The following is a 15401-nucleotide window of genomic DNA, read 5'->3' as shown; positions in this document are numbered from 1 at the left end:
CTTTTGATCATTATAATCAATGGATTAGGCGGAATCGCGTCCGATTGTTCAAAGCCAAAACCGCTCAAAAATCTGTAATGCCAAATTCGACGAGGCGTTTTTGTTTTGATTGCCACGAAACTTGTTATGAAAAAACTTATTGTCACCCTTTTGTCGCCGCGTCGTATTCGACAGGGGAAAAAATGGAAGCAGGGGAGCACTAATTTGAACCCAGTGAGGGTGTTTTGGAACAGCAGGTGTGCTATTTTGCATCTGATAAGCAACCCCCCCCCCTCGCCCCTCACCACCAAGAAAATAAAGAATCACAGGGCTTATCAGAAGTGTTACATGACAATGTGCTGAGGTATTAAATGAAGCGGCGATGGGAATAAATGTGATGGTCACCCTGAAAGTTGAAAAAAAAAAGACTTGGAGACTCCCTAAATTGGAGTGGAGTTCAACTATGCTGTATGTGTGGAAAGGAGCACACACACACACACACACGGTTGCAAACATGCTCTATAGCTTATATAGAAGGATTTTGAGAGAGTTCTCATCAATGTGACAGGATGCGATCAAGGGCAGTCCTGTGATGCGTCTGCTGGGCCTCTTTAGGGCCCTCGCTGTCCCTCCCTTATACTCCCCCAACCACAACAATCCTAATGGGCTCTGATGGGCACCTCCATCTTGCCTGTCTAATCGATGTAAATACTGCGCATTTGAACCACATCCTTCCCACCATCCCGGCCGGCCCCTCCCTCTGTTTCTTATAACAGTAGGGGTCAGAGGTTAGGCTGACTGAGTGGTCATTAGAATGGCAGTCCTTATTAGAGGAGCAGCTTGTCTGACACCCCGTCCGTATCCTGGAGAGGGACCCACCCTGTCCGCTTCATCTAGATCATATTACATGACACGACCTCACAACAGATACTACCAGTGCACTACAGCACTGTAGGCCACTAGGGCACAGTGGCATTTTCAGAGGGGTCTCCTCGCCTGTCACAGCGCTTCCCTGACAGCACTCTGTCTGTCTGGCTTGGATGGACTCTGTCATTTTAAGGAGGGCTACTGTCAGTGGGCATTGGGACTGTCGTGTCTACATGCCCTGGCATTTTCAGCAGCGTTCTCTGTAAGAGAGCATCCCTGCCATCCTCTCGAGAGTCCGTGATGTCGCGGCCAATGATTAATAGTTAGAGATGGGCTATAAGTGTCCAGTGTGGCCAGATGCTAGTCGGGGCTTTGTTGTACTGATATAATGGACAGAGTCTGCCAATTTGGCTCCCTGACAAAGCCTGGAAGTTCCCCAAGATTGATTCTGTTTCTATGTAGTGGTGCCCTGGGGGCTGAATTTTGAGGATGCGCTCTTGTGAAAAATGTTGCGGTGTATTATCTTCAGCCGAGAAAAGCGCTATGAATGATCAATTCAACATTAAACAAAATGGTCAATATACCAGCTTACAATTATTTTATCACTTTTTTTCTAAGCAAGGAAAGTCTCTCTGGCTGTGTATGAATTGGCGGGTGGGTGGGTGGGTTGGGGGAGGACTGGGATAATTTGCAGCGGGAGCCCTATGAGACTGTTTTGCAAAACAAAACGAAGCAGCCAGACCCTTATTGAAAAATATAGTGCAGTGAGACGGAAATTTATTAACTGGCACCAGTTAATGTGTGCATTATTCATTTCTGGTGAGCATGAAAAATGATCTAAAGAGGTTTGAAATTGCAGACGCACAGGCTGACTGCACAGTGGCTGGGGTTGCTGGTTCGTTTCATCCTCTTGCAGGGGTGTTTGGGCGGAGAGGTGGAGGGCTGGAGAGACAGAGGGATGCAGGATGGAGGGGAGGAGTGTGGGCCCCTTTTTCTGGACAGTAGGGCTTTCCAGTAACAGCTGTGCTACTCTCACGAGGGGGCGGCAGCAGCACCGGGAGAGAGGCTGCTTGGGACAGATGGATCAGCACCACCTCCCCTCTAGCCTCCCCACCACCACCGCTCTTATTAAAATCTCCAATACTACCACAAGGTACTGTCTCTAGGTAGACGAGTATATGTAAATAAATAAGCACTCATGTTGCACGGGGGTGTTTAAGTAACTGAGAGGGTTTCTCATCGCTTTATTTATCTGTATAAAAAGTATGGCTCATATGAGTAAAGTAACTCTTTAGGGGAAAAAGACTTTTGCAGGTTTTTGGCTCCAGTATTTCTTCTCTCCTGTTGTTCCCACTACTTTCTTTCTCTCCTTCTTCTCTACAGTAAGAGTTGGTGGGCAGGAGTTGGTGCCAGTGGCATATGGCTCGCCACTGTGCTAAACATTCATACAAAAGACAGGCCCATCAGTCATGGCTGTGGCCGGATGAGGGGAGAGAGCAGGCCACTGATGAATGGTGTTTAGGACTTACCTGCTGTTAAAACATTACCTCCCAAACATCAGCTCCCCCGAAGCACGCTGAACATTAAGGACTGTATCACACTGTATTTTAAAACACAACCCTCGTGAGCGCACATCATGCACGCCAGGTTATAGCAAATAATAAATTTGCTTCCTAAACCCTTTGCACAGAACCCCGGGTCAGGCCTTCATAGACCAATTAATGCAGAGCATCTGCTGTATAGAGGCTGCACGGAAAAGAACTTTTGAGCCATTTTAGGCTATTAAATAAGGAGGAGAGCCGGTTCCTGCTTGCTCCAATAGCTCTCATTGCTAGAGTGAGCATGGAATGGGTCTCCTCGATTAGACCGAATTAATCCATTCTTTAGGGATTCTTTTTCTGGTTCTATGGCGAAACCAGCACGCCTTTGTTCTTCCTTGAGCCCCGGTGTTTTTTCTGCCAAATTTAACAGAAGGCTCGGAGGGTAACAGGGGTCCAACCCAGTATCACCTTCTGGAGCAGAGCAACTAGCAGAGAAAGACAATCAGCCTGAACCCTGCTGTCTGCAGCACAAAGTGAAAAGACTCTAATTGGGCTTTTTTACGCTGCATTTTCCTGCAGGATTGCTGGATCATGAAAAAGCAATTAAACCTCAGAGACGCAATTCATTCATTCTCATTTTTATCCTTTCATTGGAAAGAGACAAATTTGAAATCACTTATGCGAGTCAAGACTTATGCTTTTTGTGATATTTTTTCATTTGTGGCTTAGAAGAATTCCTATCTCATACTTGGACAAATGGAAATACAGTTAAATGACAAGAAAATGATGCTTCGTCAATAAGCAGGTCTGTGAATATAAACATATTATATATATATTATTTAATTTTTTTTTAAAGACTTCATCAGTTTCACAGAAAGGATCTTTAAATTTATTACAAATTCTGACAGGACTGTAGTTCTCGATGTTACACCTAGAGGCAGTGCTGCCCACAAAACCCCGACCTCAGGACCCAAGAGAAAAAAGTGAAAAAACCTTCTACATGTCCTTTATGGGATATTGCTCATCGTGTACTTCTGAGGGGAAGAATACATGCCTGATTGGGGGTCACAGATAAAGAATCAAAGGAGGCTACATGTGTAAATAATAGTTTTAATGTCTGTAAGTGGAGGGGAAGTGCATGGCCCATTACTAACATAAATGTGTAATACATGTCATGAATGAAGATTTACATTTTTTTATGAATTACAGATTGCTTTGCTGATATAGAAAATTCAGTACCTGAAGGATCAGCCCTGTAGAAAAGGGATAAAGTGTAATATCATCTGAGAGACTCTCTTCCTAAACACATTATGTGACTAAATAATTTGTTGATATTGAAGCTTAAATTAACTTTTGATGTCTCTGTTGTAATTTATGCAATAGCATTTTCCCCAGAAAAAAATAGCTGAAAAAGGTTTTCACAAATACAGGAACTGCATTAATTTCAGATTATTATCACACAAATAAAAGATGTAATCAAAATCTGCAAATTGAAAAAAGGGAAATAGTTATAAAGAAATGACAACATATTAAAAATAAAATTAAAAGTTGAGTGTATTTAAAAATTGAGACTATACTAATTATAGTTAAATTGTATAATACATTTGTTTTTATTATTTGACACAACTAACAGAAACAAGGTATTTTTGAATGTTTAATTTTTAAACTTATAATGTGAAACACACAAAATGACCGTTAGCCTCTCATCCTGTTTTCAATCCAAGCAATTTAAACCAGGCGCTCAAATATCTGGTAACTACAAACGTTCCAGTCCGCAGAGTCCATACATTGTAAATCAGGTCTGTTAATGCACTCTACTCTGCTTGCAGACACAGAGAGGGACAGTGGTGGGTGTAACTGCACACACGCACGCACGCCCACACAAAGTACACACACACACACACTCACAATGACTATGCTGTGGGGTTGGCCTCGCATGCACTTTTGTTTTCCCACCATGCACAAAGTGATCAACTATCACACCCCAGACGGTGAGATGTCAACATGAAATACCTTCATTTGCATCAACTTTAAAAACTGCCTGACTTCTTGTTATGCCAGCGACCCACCAGCGTCTCCATAAAATTCACTTTAGCCACGGGGGTCCTGAGACCTTGCTAAATACTGCCCCAATACTGCTGTCAACAGTCCGTCAATCACATGACAAATCCTTGTGATTAAACAGAGCTTCACTGGCTCCTTCACAATGGGCTGGAATTAAGTCTGGATAAGTCTCTGCTGCAGAATTATGTCATTATGCAGTTTTCACAAACTGAACCCATTTTTACGGCACAGAATTTAATCAAATCAAACTTTGAAAATCTTTTATGTAAGCCTTTAAATATTAGTGATTTTTGTGCATTTCTAACTTTGGTTTAGATTGACATTTTTGGATATTTAATTAAATCCCAGCAAATGCAATGATCTGCAACAGGAAAAAAGAGCTCAAGACCAACAATCCATGCACAAACACTCACATAAAATAGTCAAACTTGTTGCTGTATTTGTCCAAATTAATTTTATACAATTACTTTAAATAATTGTCCTTTTTCAGATTTTTAATACAAAATATACATATTATAATAAATTATACCTCTTTAAAAATGTATTGGGTTGTGTTCTCTTTTGTTTAGATTTGATTTAATAAGTAAACCAGCAAAAAAAAAAGAACTCGTTGCTGAAGGAAGCAATGAGTGGACTCGTACAAATGCTAAGAAGCATCTAAGCAGCCTGCAAAAGCCTCAGACAGACAGCCGAATAAAAAGGCAGCTCAAAAGATAAGAGACAACATCTAATCTGACTCAGATAGCTGATACAGCCCAGCCACATCTAAATCCTGGAGGTTTGGTCTGAAGAGGAAGGACTTAACTTAAAGCCCCTTTCAATGTGCTAAATGTGTTTTTGTAATTAAACTCATACAATTAACACTGACAAGCACAGGTCAAAAAGAGCACAGATCCTCTGTTCAAATGAACCTCTGTGAGTGAAACGGGACATAGAGGGAGGACAAGAGGGAAAGACAGAGAAAGCCCGAGAGACAGCACATGCTGCCGCACTACACAACTTACACGAGCTGCTCGATACAGGGACAGAAAGAAAGCAGTGAATGAATGAAGGGAGAGGTGGGGAGAAGAGTGAGGGAGGCACCGTCGTTCAAGCGGTATGGATTTCAGTATTCAGGCTATATAGTGCTCTGCAAGTTAACCTCAAGACCACAGTGTTTATTCAGGGACTGTGTTCCAGATCTGGGGGGATATCCAGTTCCCTGACATCAAAGAAACAGAGCTGTTGGAACAAAGCTTTTAGCTGCTCCTTAAAGCTCAACATTAGGTGAATTGGAGCAGCTGTGGCAATATGTGACAATATTTTTACTGTAAATAAAACTCCACATGGCCCGGGGTAATGGATAACCAACAGCAGGATAATTGTAATTTTAATGTTTTAATGTTAAAAAAAAAACCTTCAGTGGGACAACAGCGAAACAAAATGTTAAGTTGTTTCTAAGTATCACTTGAGACAGAAAGTAGTGTAAATGCAAGGACAGCAACTTACACACTTAGACTTTGAATGAAAGTTCAACAACAAATAAAAGGTTGGAAATGAATACAGTGAAACCAGATTCAAGGAGTTATGTAAAGTTTCAGATCTCACAGTGGATATTTACCTGTATCAGTTTCATTGAAAACATACCAATTGCATTTTCTTTAAATCTTTAATGAATGATGTTTGCCTGATACATTTCTATAGCTTTTTCAACTTGATATTAAATTTTTCTGTTGGATTTTTTTAAAACTACATTTTACAATTAAATTTATTACTTAAAGTTCTGTATTATTTTAATTTATTCCTGTATTAATGCTTTTGTATTTTTTTAATTGGACCTAAACAATTATATATAAAAGCTATAACAAAAAGTCGATACAATGCTGGCAGCACCATAATGGAGCATTTGTCAGTAATGAGTGAAGCAAGGCCTGTGTACTGAAAATAAATGAACAGAAATCTTTCTTCAGTCGTTGTGTTGAGTTATTTGTTTATTTACTCACAATTTGCATTTTATTTTCTGTGTAAATGTTTTTTCACAGTCATTTCTTTTTTCTTTTTCTTTTTTTTTTTAAAGTAACACGCTGTTCACAATCTCACAACAAAGCAGCAATTTGTTGTTTCTTTGTAGCACACAATCACTTTTACAGGAGTTTTGTTACAGCACAGGATATGCATGTGTTTATTCTCAGTCTGAATATGCAGAATGCAGAGCTCTATTTACATGTGAAAAAATAACAACTGCAGATGCGACAATGAGCATTTTTTTTTATATTTTCCTAAAATCACTGAAAGAAGCAGATTTTCTGTGTGGGATGGAGGGTGGGGGGGTGTTCATGAGGGAGCCTCTGCACATCTCCTCACTGCACAAACAGCTAGAAGAGCTGCTTTGCTGCCATGATCTTAGTAGGTTCTTAGCGTGTGACCCATGTCACGGGCATCATGGCCTGATGGACACAGCTGTCTTGCCGCAGGCAAAAAGGAGCAAGGAGGGATACTGGGAAAAGACGGGAGAAAAAAAAAAAGAGAGACAGACAGAGAGGGCAATAGATTGTGTGTGTGTGTGTGTGTGTGTGTGTGTGTGTGTTTGGCGGAAATGTTGATTGTCCTCTGGCACTTTCTGGGGCATGTGCCCACACAGCGTGGCATCCCGCTCATTCGGCACCCCACGCTGACCCCACCGAAAACTCCACACAATGGACAGAAAAGCAACAAAAGTAAAGTCAGACAAATGCTTTGGACACAGAAGGAAACAGTAACTCTCATGTCTCTGGTCCATGTACTGCGTTAGAGCACTGAGACACATTTCCATGAACACTTGGGGCTAAATATTCAGGCACACACTCAGGTGCTCGGCATGGACACGTCACTTGCGACACGAAGAAACAGGACTGGTGAAATTGCCAGTCACCAAGGAGGAAGGCACACAGTTAATCCCACGAGGCGTCCTCGTACAAGAACAATGGAACGAATGCAAATACCGCAGGAGTTGGCTGGGAAAGTCTGGGAAACAATGACACTCATGTAGAGTAAAAATTTTCTATTAAGCTGTGCAGGGATTAATGCTTGTTTTCAGAATTCAGCTGAGACTTAAACGATTATCACAATGTAAGTGTCAGTGTCTCCAAATACTTCTGAAACAGAGAGCTAGAGGGAAGCTTAAATTCGCCACTAATTAATTAGAATTTTATTCTGATAAGGACATACATGGCAAATACGAGGAAAATTATCTGTTAAAAATGTGCAGCAACGGATAACTGCCGGCTTTTTAATTTCAGTGTGTTTGAAATCATTAGTTTGGATTACTGAATTTTGTAAATAAATAGCATAATATTAGAATTTCCCCATAACAGCTCTGCTCTAAACAAATAAGTTTAAAGTACAGAATTATTTAAGTGTTTTATAATTTAGCACACCCTCTTAAGCTTGGTGAGGCCCTGTGTACGGCGGGCAGACAGGGCCTCACAGAGCCAAGCAGGGCTGGACAGGGAAGGGGAGGCACAGCGCGCATGTTAGCAACAGAGGAAGGAGCCACTCAGACTGGAGGAGAGCCACATGTGCCGGGCCACGGAGAGAGGCTCCGACACTGCTCATACTGTCAGCGTGCTGACATATACATACGCAAACATTTGTGAAGAGGAACAGAAGCGCACACATACACACACCAATGCACGCACACACTGCAGGGCCAAGCCAATTAACACCCTGCCACAGCATAGATCATATACGAAGCAGTCGTGGAACAGGAGGGCATATGTGGATAATCATACATGCAAATTAGATGAACAAGAAAGGCACCTGAATTCTGGCAACAACTCATGAAAACGCGTCAAATACAGCGTCCTGTCAAAGTGGGTATTCAAAGAAGAATACATGTATTTGTGATTTACTGGAACATTTTGACACGTTTTTAATGAAACTCATAGAGGTGAACTTATTTTGGTTGAGTTAACCGGGGCAGAGTGGTGATTGCTGACTAATTTGCAACATTTTCAATGTCAAATGAGGAAAATAAAAAGAATATACACATCTCTTACATTTAAGCCACAAATATAAGATGAAGCACTTAAGGGTCTCAGGAAGGAAAATGACTGTCTTCCCTGAAATTTGACTCCAGAACCAGAAGATGGCAACATACCTCTGGCTGAGACCTTGCCTCCCTATACTCCTTTAGCTTTTTTTTATGCATTCACATGTTCACCTAGTGCTTCATTAATTTATTTATTAATTTACTTGCACTGCAATACAAACATTATAAGTCTTGAAGAGAGGAGCAGGTAAATATAGTGAATTATTCACCGGGTTCCTGACTTGACTACTGGTGGTTAGGCAAGATAAAAGCCAGACAGACAAATCCCTATGGTTGGCTTTGAGTGTGTGCTGTACATACATGTGCGCATGCATGCACGCCTGTGTGTGTGTGTGTATGTGTGCATGTATATTCACTGTATATTCACAGCCTGTAGGTAAAAGGAGATGGATTGGTGATTGGATGATCGGTGTGGTAGCTGCAGCTCCCCCCCCCCCTACATTTTTAGCTCTGAAGATCAGTTTACTATTCTTCACTATTCCTCACTGTTTTGCTTCTTCTTCCTCTCTTCCTCCTCCTCCTTCTCTTCACTGTATGACGTTTGTTACGTAAGCCTAACGGACGGAGACCACTACGGGGTTCCAACATTAACACCCAAAAGCAAAAGAAATCAGAGTCAGCCCTGACTAATGCAGAGTGGGTGCCTTTCCAGCAAGCGTGTGTGAAAAAGAGACACAACTGAGTGAATGGTAAATGAGCCTCTCAGTTACAGTAGTCGGTCCCCACTATATGACAAGGGCTGATCCACTTTACCCACTCCTCACAGCACTGACTGTCACTTCAAACAGACTGCGCTAAGATGAGTCTATTTGCCATAGTAAACAATTTAATATTTGATGTATAGTACAGTAAGCAACCCACCCCTTGTGTTTTATACCCCTCTCCTCTGTTTGTTTTCTTGTGTGTGTTTGTGTGTAGTGAGGTGGGGGTAAGGGTAGGGTGTGTGTGTGTGTGTGTGTGGGGGGGGGGGGGGTGAGGAGCGGGGGGTTGCTGGCATACTCAGCAAGGGTAAATGAGGCAACAAGAGTATTTGAGTGCATACATAATCTCTCAGAGAGATGACGGTGGAGAAATCGCTGCCTGCTACCAAACACTCAGACAGCAGTCACTGAACATGATAAACATGTATATTTTCCAAACTCTCGTCTTTTTTATCCAGGTCTGTGGTTTAGAATATGCTCCGGTTTAGACTTTTGACAGATTTCTGTTCAATAAAATAAATAAATAAATAAATAAATAGAATGAAAAAAGAAGGATCGGCAACACCATGTCCAAAAGAGACTTTGTAAAGATGATTTTCTGAAGAGTGAGGGCACAGTGAACCCAATTCTAAGCAGCACAGAGTTATAATAATTAATAAATCTGTATTTTCTGTAAAGACATTTCACATCAGCATATCAAACTGCGCAGTTCTATTTAGTCTTTGCGCTGGGGGTGGTTGGTGGTGGGTTGGGGTGGGGTGGGGGAGTGATGTGGGTCCATGCCAAGACAGCCCATGAGGGCAATGTGGCACAACCAGGAGGTAGGAGCCAGTTGGATGGCTGAAGAGTAAGAGCTACAAGCAGAACAATTACAGCAGTCACTTAACATCACAGTGTCTGGTTGAAGCAATGGCACAGCAGGATGCCGCAGGGCAAGAATGAAGCTTTCATCCAGCTGGTATCACAAGATCAAACTGGTCATGCCAGAAATGACAAAACAATATGCTGAGCCCAGTAAAAGGTTTTACAACATTTTTTTTCTCTATCTTTCCATTGCTTGCATTGATTTTTTTGGAATAACTGAGACTTAAAGATTCACTCACCTGTTACCACTTATTTGAGAAGATGACAAGTCCCTAAAATAAACGAATTAAATTAAAAATCTCTACTAATTCTGTACTCTCTTCACTTTGTTTTGCATGCTTGCCCTCAGCATTTGTCATGTGACACCTGTCAGCTTAGAGAAGGTCCAAAAACATACGTGATAAGCATTAAGAGTCAAACACTGCGGATATTTTGTCAGCTTTCAAAGTAAAATGGAACATCGTACAGCTAATGAAATACTTTGGGTCCAGATGGAGACTGTGACTGGAGTGAAAAAACTAAAAAAAAAAGAAAAAAAAAAAAAGGAAAAGACTTGACTACATGTGCCAAGATAACCACCCACAGACATGGCCATTCAACGGCATGTGTTTACACAGACATTAACATATCTGCATGTAAACACTCAAACACAAACGGGAGCGGAGGCAGCTGACCGCATTTGCCCCTCGTCCTCAGGTTCAGTGGTGGCCGCTCCTGCAGCCTCACCTCCCCCTGTCAAGTCTGATTCTCCTGGTAGGATCCATCATTTGGTTGGCAGTCTGGGTGCCAGTCAGCAGCATCCCAGGGGACTCCCAGGCAATGGGAGCCTGGAGGCACTGGGCTGAAGCCTCCACAGCTTCGGCAGCAGCTGTGTGGGAGACAGAGAGAGGTGCGGCACAGATGTGGGAGTCTGGAGGCAACAGAAGGTATGGCTGATTTCAGCGTCGGCCATGTTTGTTATTATACCTTTTCCTGGGAGGAAGAAGCAGGCCCTTGATCTGGCTCGCAGCTAAACACTTAGCCTTTGTTCCCGAGATGAATAACTGCAAGGAGAACGAGGCAAGAGGGAAAAGAGGGAGAAAAGGAAAAGAGACTTGGGGCCAAAGGAGAAATCCGGTGACATGGTGCAGAGTGAGGCTGGTCATTCTATACCCCGCTAAAGCTGAGCCCCTTTTACAGAACGAGAGCCACTGACACATCTTTGCCATTAAAGCTCACACGCATTATTTTACAATGCCTAAATTCTAACAACATGACAAGCCAAGCTTCACTCTCCTGAAAAAAGAAGTCAACATAACATTAATTTGCATAAAGAACAAAGAGGTTCGATGCCTTTTTGTGCGTTAATTCTCTTTATTAAAGTACAAAAAAAGATGTCTCAGTTTTCTGCCTCTCCACTTGCATTTACCAAAGGTGGGAAGGGATCCAGCCCACCATAAACAAACTTGCTCCGCTGACTCTCAGTGGACCCATGTGATGAATAGTATCAGTCAAAATCACTGCTAATGCTCATAACCAGATTTTCACAGGGAATTTTGCACAACTTCATTTTGTAGTAACACTATCCACCTTGTAAAAATGAACACTCTCGTCTAACAGCACAAGTGAGAAATGGGATAGTTTTCCCACTGAGTTCCCAGATGTAGGATTGCCATTGTATTCACACACCCGGTGTTAGCCCAAGACGGCACCCTCAAATACAGCTCTGTCTTGGCTTTGCAGAAAAAACAAGGCTGTGATATGGAAGAGGTGGCAGTGTGAAGCTGTCAGTACAAAAAGCTTATTTATACCAGAATGAGCCCAAAAAGCAGAATGGCTCTTCTCACGTTGCATTTAAGAAACCGTTCTCCTAATAAATATTTGAGTTCCCATGATGTGCCTGATGCTGGAAAATGCCGTGCATGTGCATGTGCACGTGTGTGTGCAGTACAGCGGAGCAGAGTACATCTGTAGTGGTAAGGAAACAGTCTGTTAGCATACAGCTTTGACAACTCCATCAGGCCAGTCTCAAGGTAGCTGTCAATCACAACAAATCATCTCATCCCTCAGCGCTGCGAGGACCTCTCTCCACTACTACACACATGACAGGCCCCTACAGCTCTATTTACCCATGCACACCCTCCCAGTGCCAATTGGTTTGTAATTAGAAAACAGTAAAAAGAGAAAGGGAACGGGGGTTGCTGCTAAAAAGTAAGTCGGCAACAAGTTTGGACACAAAGCGAGTGAATGGTGCCTTTCAGTGGCTACATTGGCATTTGAAGAGTGGGTTGGCGCTCGCATGGTGGCGGTGCATTGAAAAGCGAAGGCATTCTTATTCACTCTCTCATTTAGGGGACAATGTAAGTGTGTGTGTGTGTGTGTGTGTGAGCGTGCGCAAGTGTTGGGGGTGGGAATGGAGGGTAAGGTTGTCTCACACACACACACACACACACACACACACACACACACACACACACACACACACACACACACACACAATCCTGATTTGCAAGACTCATTTTCAGCTACCTATAATTAGATTAATGTGGTGATGGCATAGCACAAAGCCAGGCTCACACCACTTCTATCCGAGAGCATATGAATTAGGGACTAAACATCTCTATTCCAAGCAGAGAAAGCGGCGGTGTGAGTGTTTAGCGTACCCTTTATGATGGGGAAAGATGTTAATTGTGTGCCATTACCTCTAAACTGTTTGCTTGTTGCATTAATCACTGTGCTAATTGATGCAGAAATAAAATTGTTGCCACGGGCGAGGAAAGGGAGTGAACCAGAGTGCGGGATGGCAGATAAAAGATTATCGTGGCGAACATATGGAGATGGCACTGCTTTGAAAGTCTGCTCTATATGCCTACCCACGCCACATGGACTGGTGAGTGGAGTGCCAATAGCCCAACACGGTGAAAGATTTAGGCAGAATGACACAAAATAGGTGATATGCAGGTCCACATATTTGGGGGGGGGGGGGATTTAATTGATATAGCAACTTTTATGGTACAATAATATTGACTATGGCTTTATTGATTTTATCAAAGCATATCTTCAAATATTGAACACTTAATAATCGTGGAATCATTTTCAGAGCTATTACGTCTTTGACATTTAAGTCAGGCGCTTAATAAGAGATTTTAAGGAGGATAACAGAAATACTGTTTTCTAATATTCATAATAATTGTGTCACCGTGCCATTATGCAGCACATAAAAATAGCTTTTATTTCCATATATTATAAATAGCTAATAACCCGTGAAGTTGTTAAATCAACTGCATATTTAAGGGTAATAGGAAAGTATTTATATTATGCTGCTGCTACAGAGCTTGAAGCATCCTTTTTCCCTTTCAAAGTCGGCTTGAGAAAGTCAGGTTTTGTCGTGCAGATAATAATTCCACAGGCTTTTCCAAACATCTTCAAAATTCAAGAATTTCCAGAGAGTCTACCTGACATTCAGCAGGTAAAAAAGATGTGCAGGTGCCAACCGCAAGCACAGAGGTTTTTAATGTGTGGCTGCATGCCTCGCCGCCTCCCTGACCGCCAGTGCTAACAGGGAATAAACAGAGGCAGCCATTTAAAGGGCCGTGAGTCCATAAGGAACAGGGAATGAATGAAGAGATTCAGAAAGCGCTTCAGAGGCCCTCACCAGCGGACCAGCCGCCGCCTCCAAACCTGCTGTGTTTTTGTATGCAGATTCCCCTTGTCAGAATTCATTTATTCAAAGGAAGTTATCCAAGAGTGCGGGCTGCGAGACCAAAATAGTTGCATTCACATTCATCTTGAAAAACATTTTGGAATGGTAATGCCATGAGAACATGCCATTTATGTGCCTGTGTTTGCGTAAGAATCCGATCCAGCGTTCCCCTCGGCTTGCTGGCCGGGAGGCACAGTTCACAGAGACAGGAGAGCACTGATGCCACTTACGGGGTTCAATAGCCTAAATCTCTTCTAGGAACACTTTTTATATTGCCAGGAACATGTAGCATTGGCAGTCACTATATGCAGCAGTTTGATCCACTGGTGAAAAAAAAAAAATCTATATTTTTTTACACAGGTCATAAGATCATTCTGTTCGCAGCCAATCTTCATAAAATTGCACCTTTGTTTATCAAAATAGATGCTCTTGGTGATGATGACAAAATTGCTTGGCCTAAACAAAGAAACGACAAGTCTCTGGCGTTTTTACAATAGCTGAAACCACAGCGTCACAATCTTGTTCTCTCTGTCTGTCTCTCGTTTCTCCCTCCCTGCGTTTCTCTCGCCTTCTCTCTCTTCCCTTCTCTCTCCTGCTCTGCACAGGTGGTAGAAGCTTCCTGGTAGAGTCTTTTTCATTCCTTTTTGTTCCCCTCCAATTGCTCTGATCGGGAGCTGTTGATGGTGATGACAGTGTTGGCCGTCCATTGATTTGCTGTGGCCCCTAGTTGCGAGTTCACAGCAGATGACACTCTTCCTTTGGCTTTAATTAGAGCTGGCCCCATCTTCTCTTCTTTCGGCCCTGGATGTGGTTCAACACATGAACACAAAAAGCTCCTACACACAAAACTCCCTGCTAGGAAATAGCCAACACTTTGCTACTGCAGCTAGTATTTAGTGCCCTTGACTATGAAACCTGTATAGGTTGTGTTTCTTGTGCTGTAAATAAAACCATACTGTCAGCACAACAGACCTTTCTATTCTAGAGTACAGAAGCGATGTAAACTCTTTTGTCCTCTTGTGCATACATTAAACTGCAGTAGATGAATAAATTGAGATACAAAGTGTACACATTTAAGCATTCACTGTACGCTTTTATTTTCCCGATCCACAGGATCTACATGATAGAAAAAACAAAAGCAAAAAATCTCAAGAAACTGGCTGGATGGGAAATTTTGTTCATCCCCATCTCACCCATGAGGCTTTGTCCTACCCCCTGCACTGTCATGAGATACAAGGGCCTCAACTTACCATCTGTCCTGGATATGAGCCACTCCAAACCTTGGGTGGAGCGCAGCGGAGGAGAGAGTGGACAGAGAATCCGTGGTCTGGGCAGGGGCTATTATCTCAGTGGTCACGGGTCCTTGCACATATTTCATGCCTGCTCCCAGGGTGTCTTCGCTCAGCTATTAGCACACTGTATTCATTTAAAGTGCTCGTGGGTCACTTGTGGCCTGCATAAAGCTCTTTTGCTGATAAAAAGCAGATGAGATAAGAAGCACAAAAGGTGAGATCTGAAAGACAGTCACAACACAAAGAACATTCAATTATACTTCTGTGGCGTGTCCAACACCTATTGCTTAATTGTAACATTGTGAATTTGGGGGCTTTTTCCTCCTTTTCCCCCATTTTTTT

Source organism: Perissodus microlepis, chromosome 16 (genome assembly GCF_051167445.1).
Source record: "Perissodus microlepis isolate ML-2025 ecotype Zambia chromosome 16, ASM5116744v1, whole genome shotgun sequence".
Lineage (NCBI taxonomy): Eukaryota > Metazoa > Chordata > Actinopteri > Cichliformes > Cichlidae > Perissodus > Perissodus microlepis.
The sequence above is the reverse complement of the archived record's forward strand: the minus strand, read 5'-3'. Positions refer to the sequence as shown.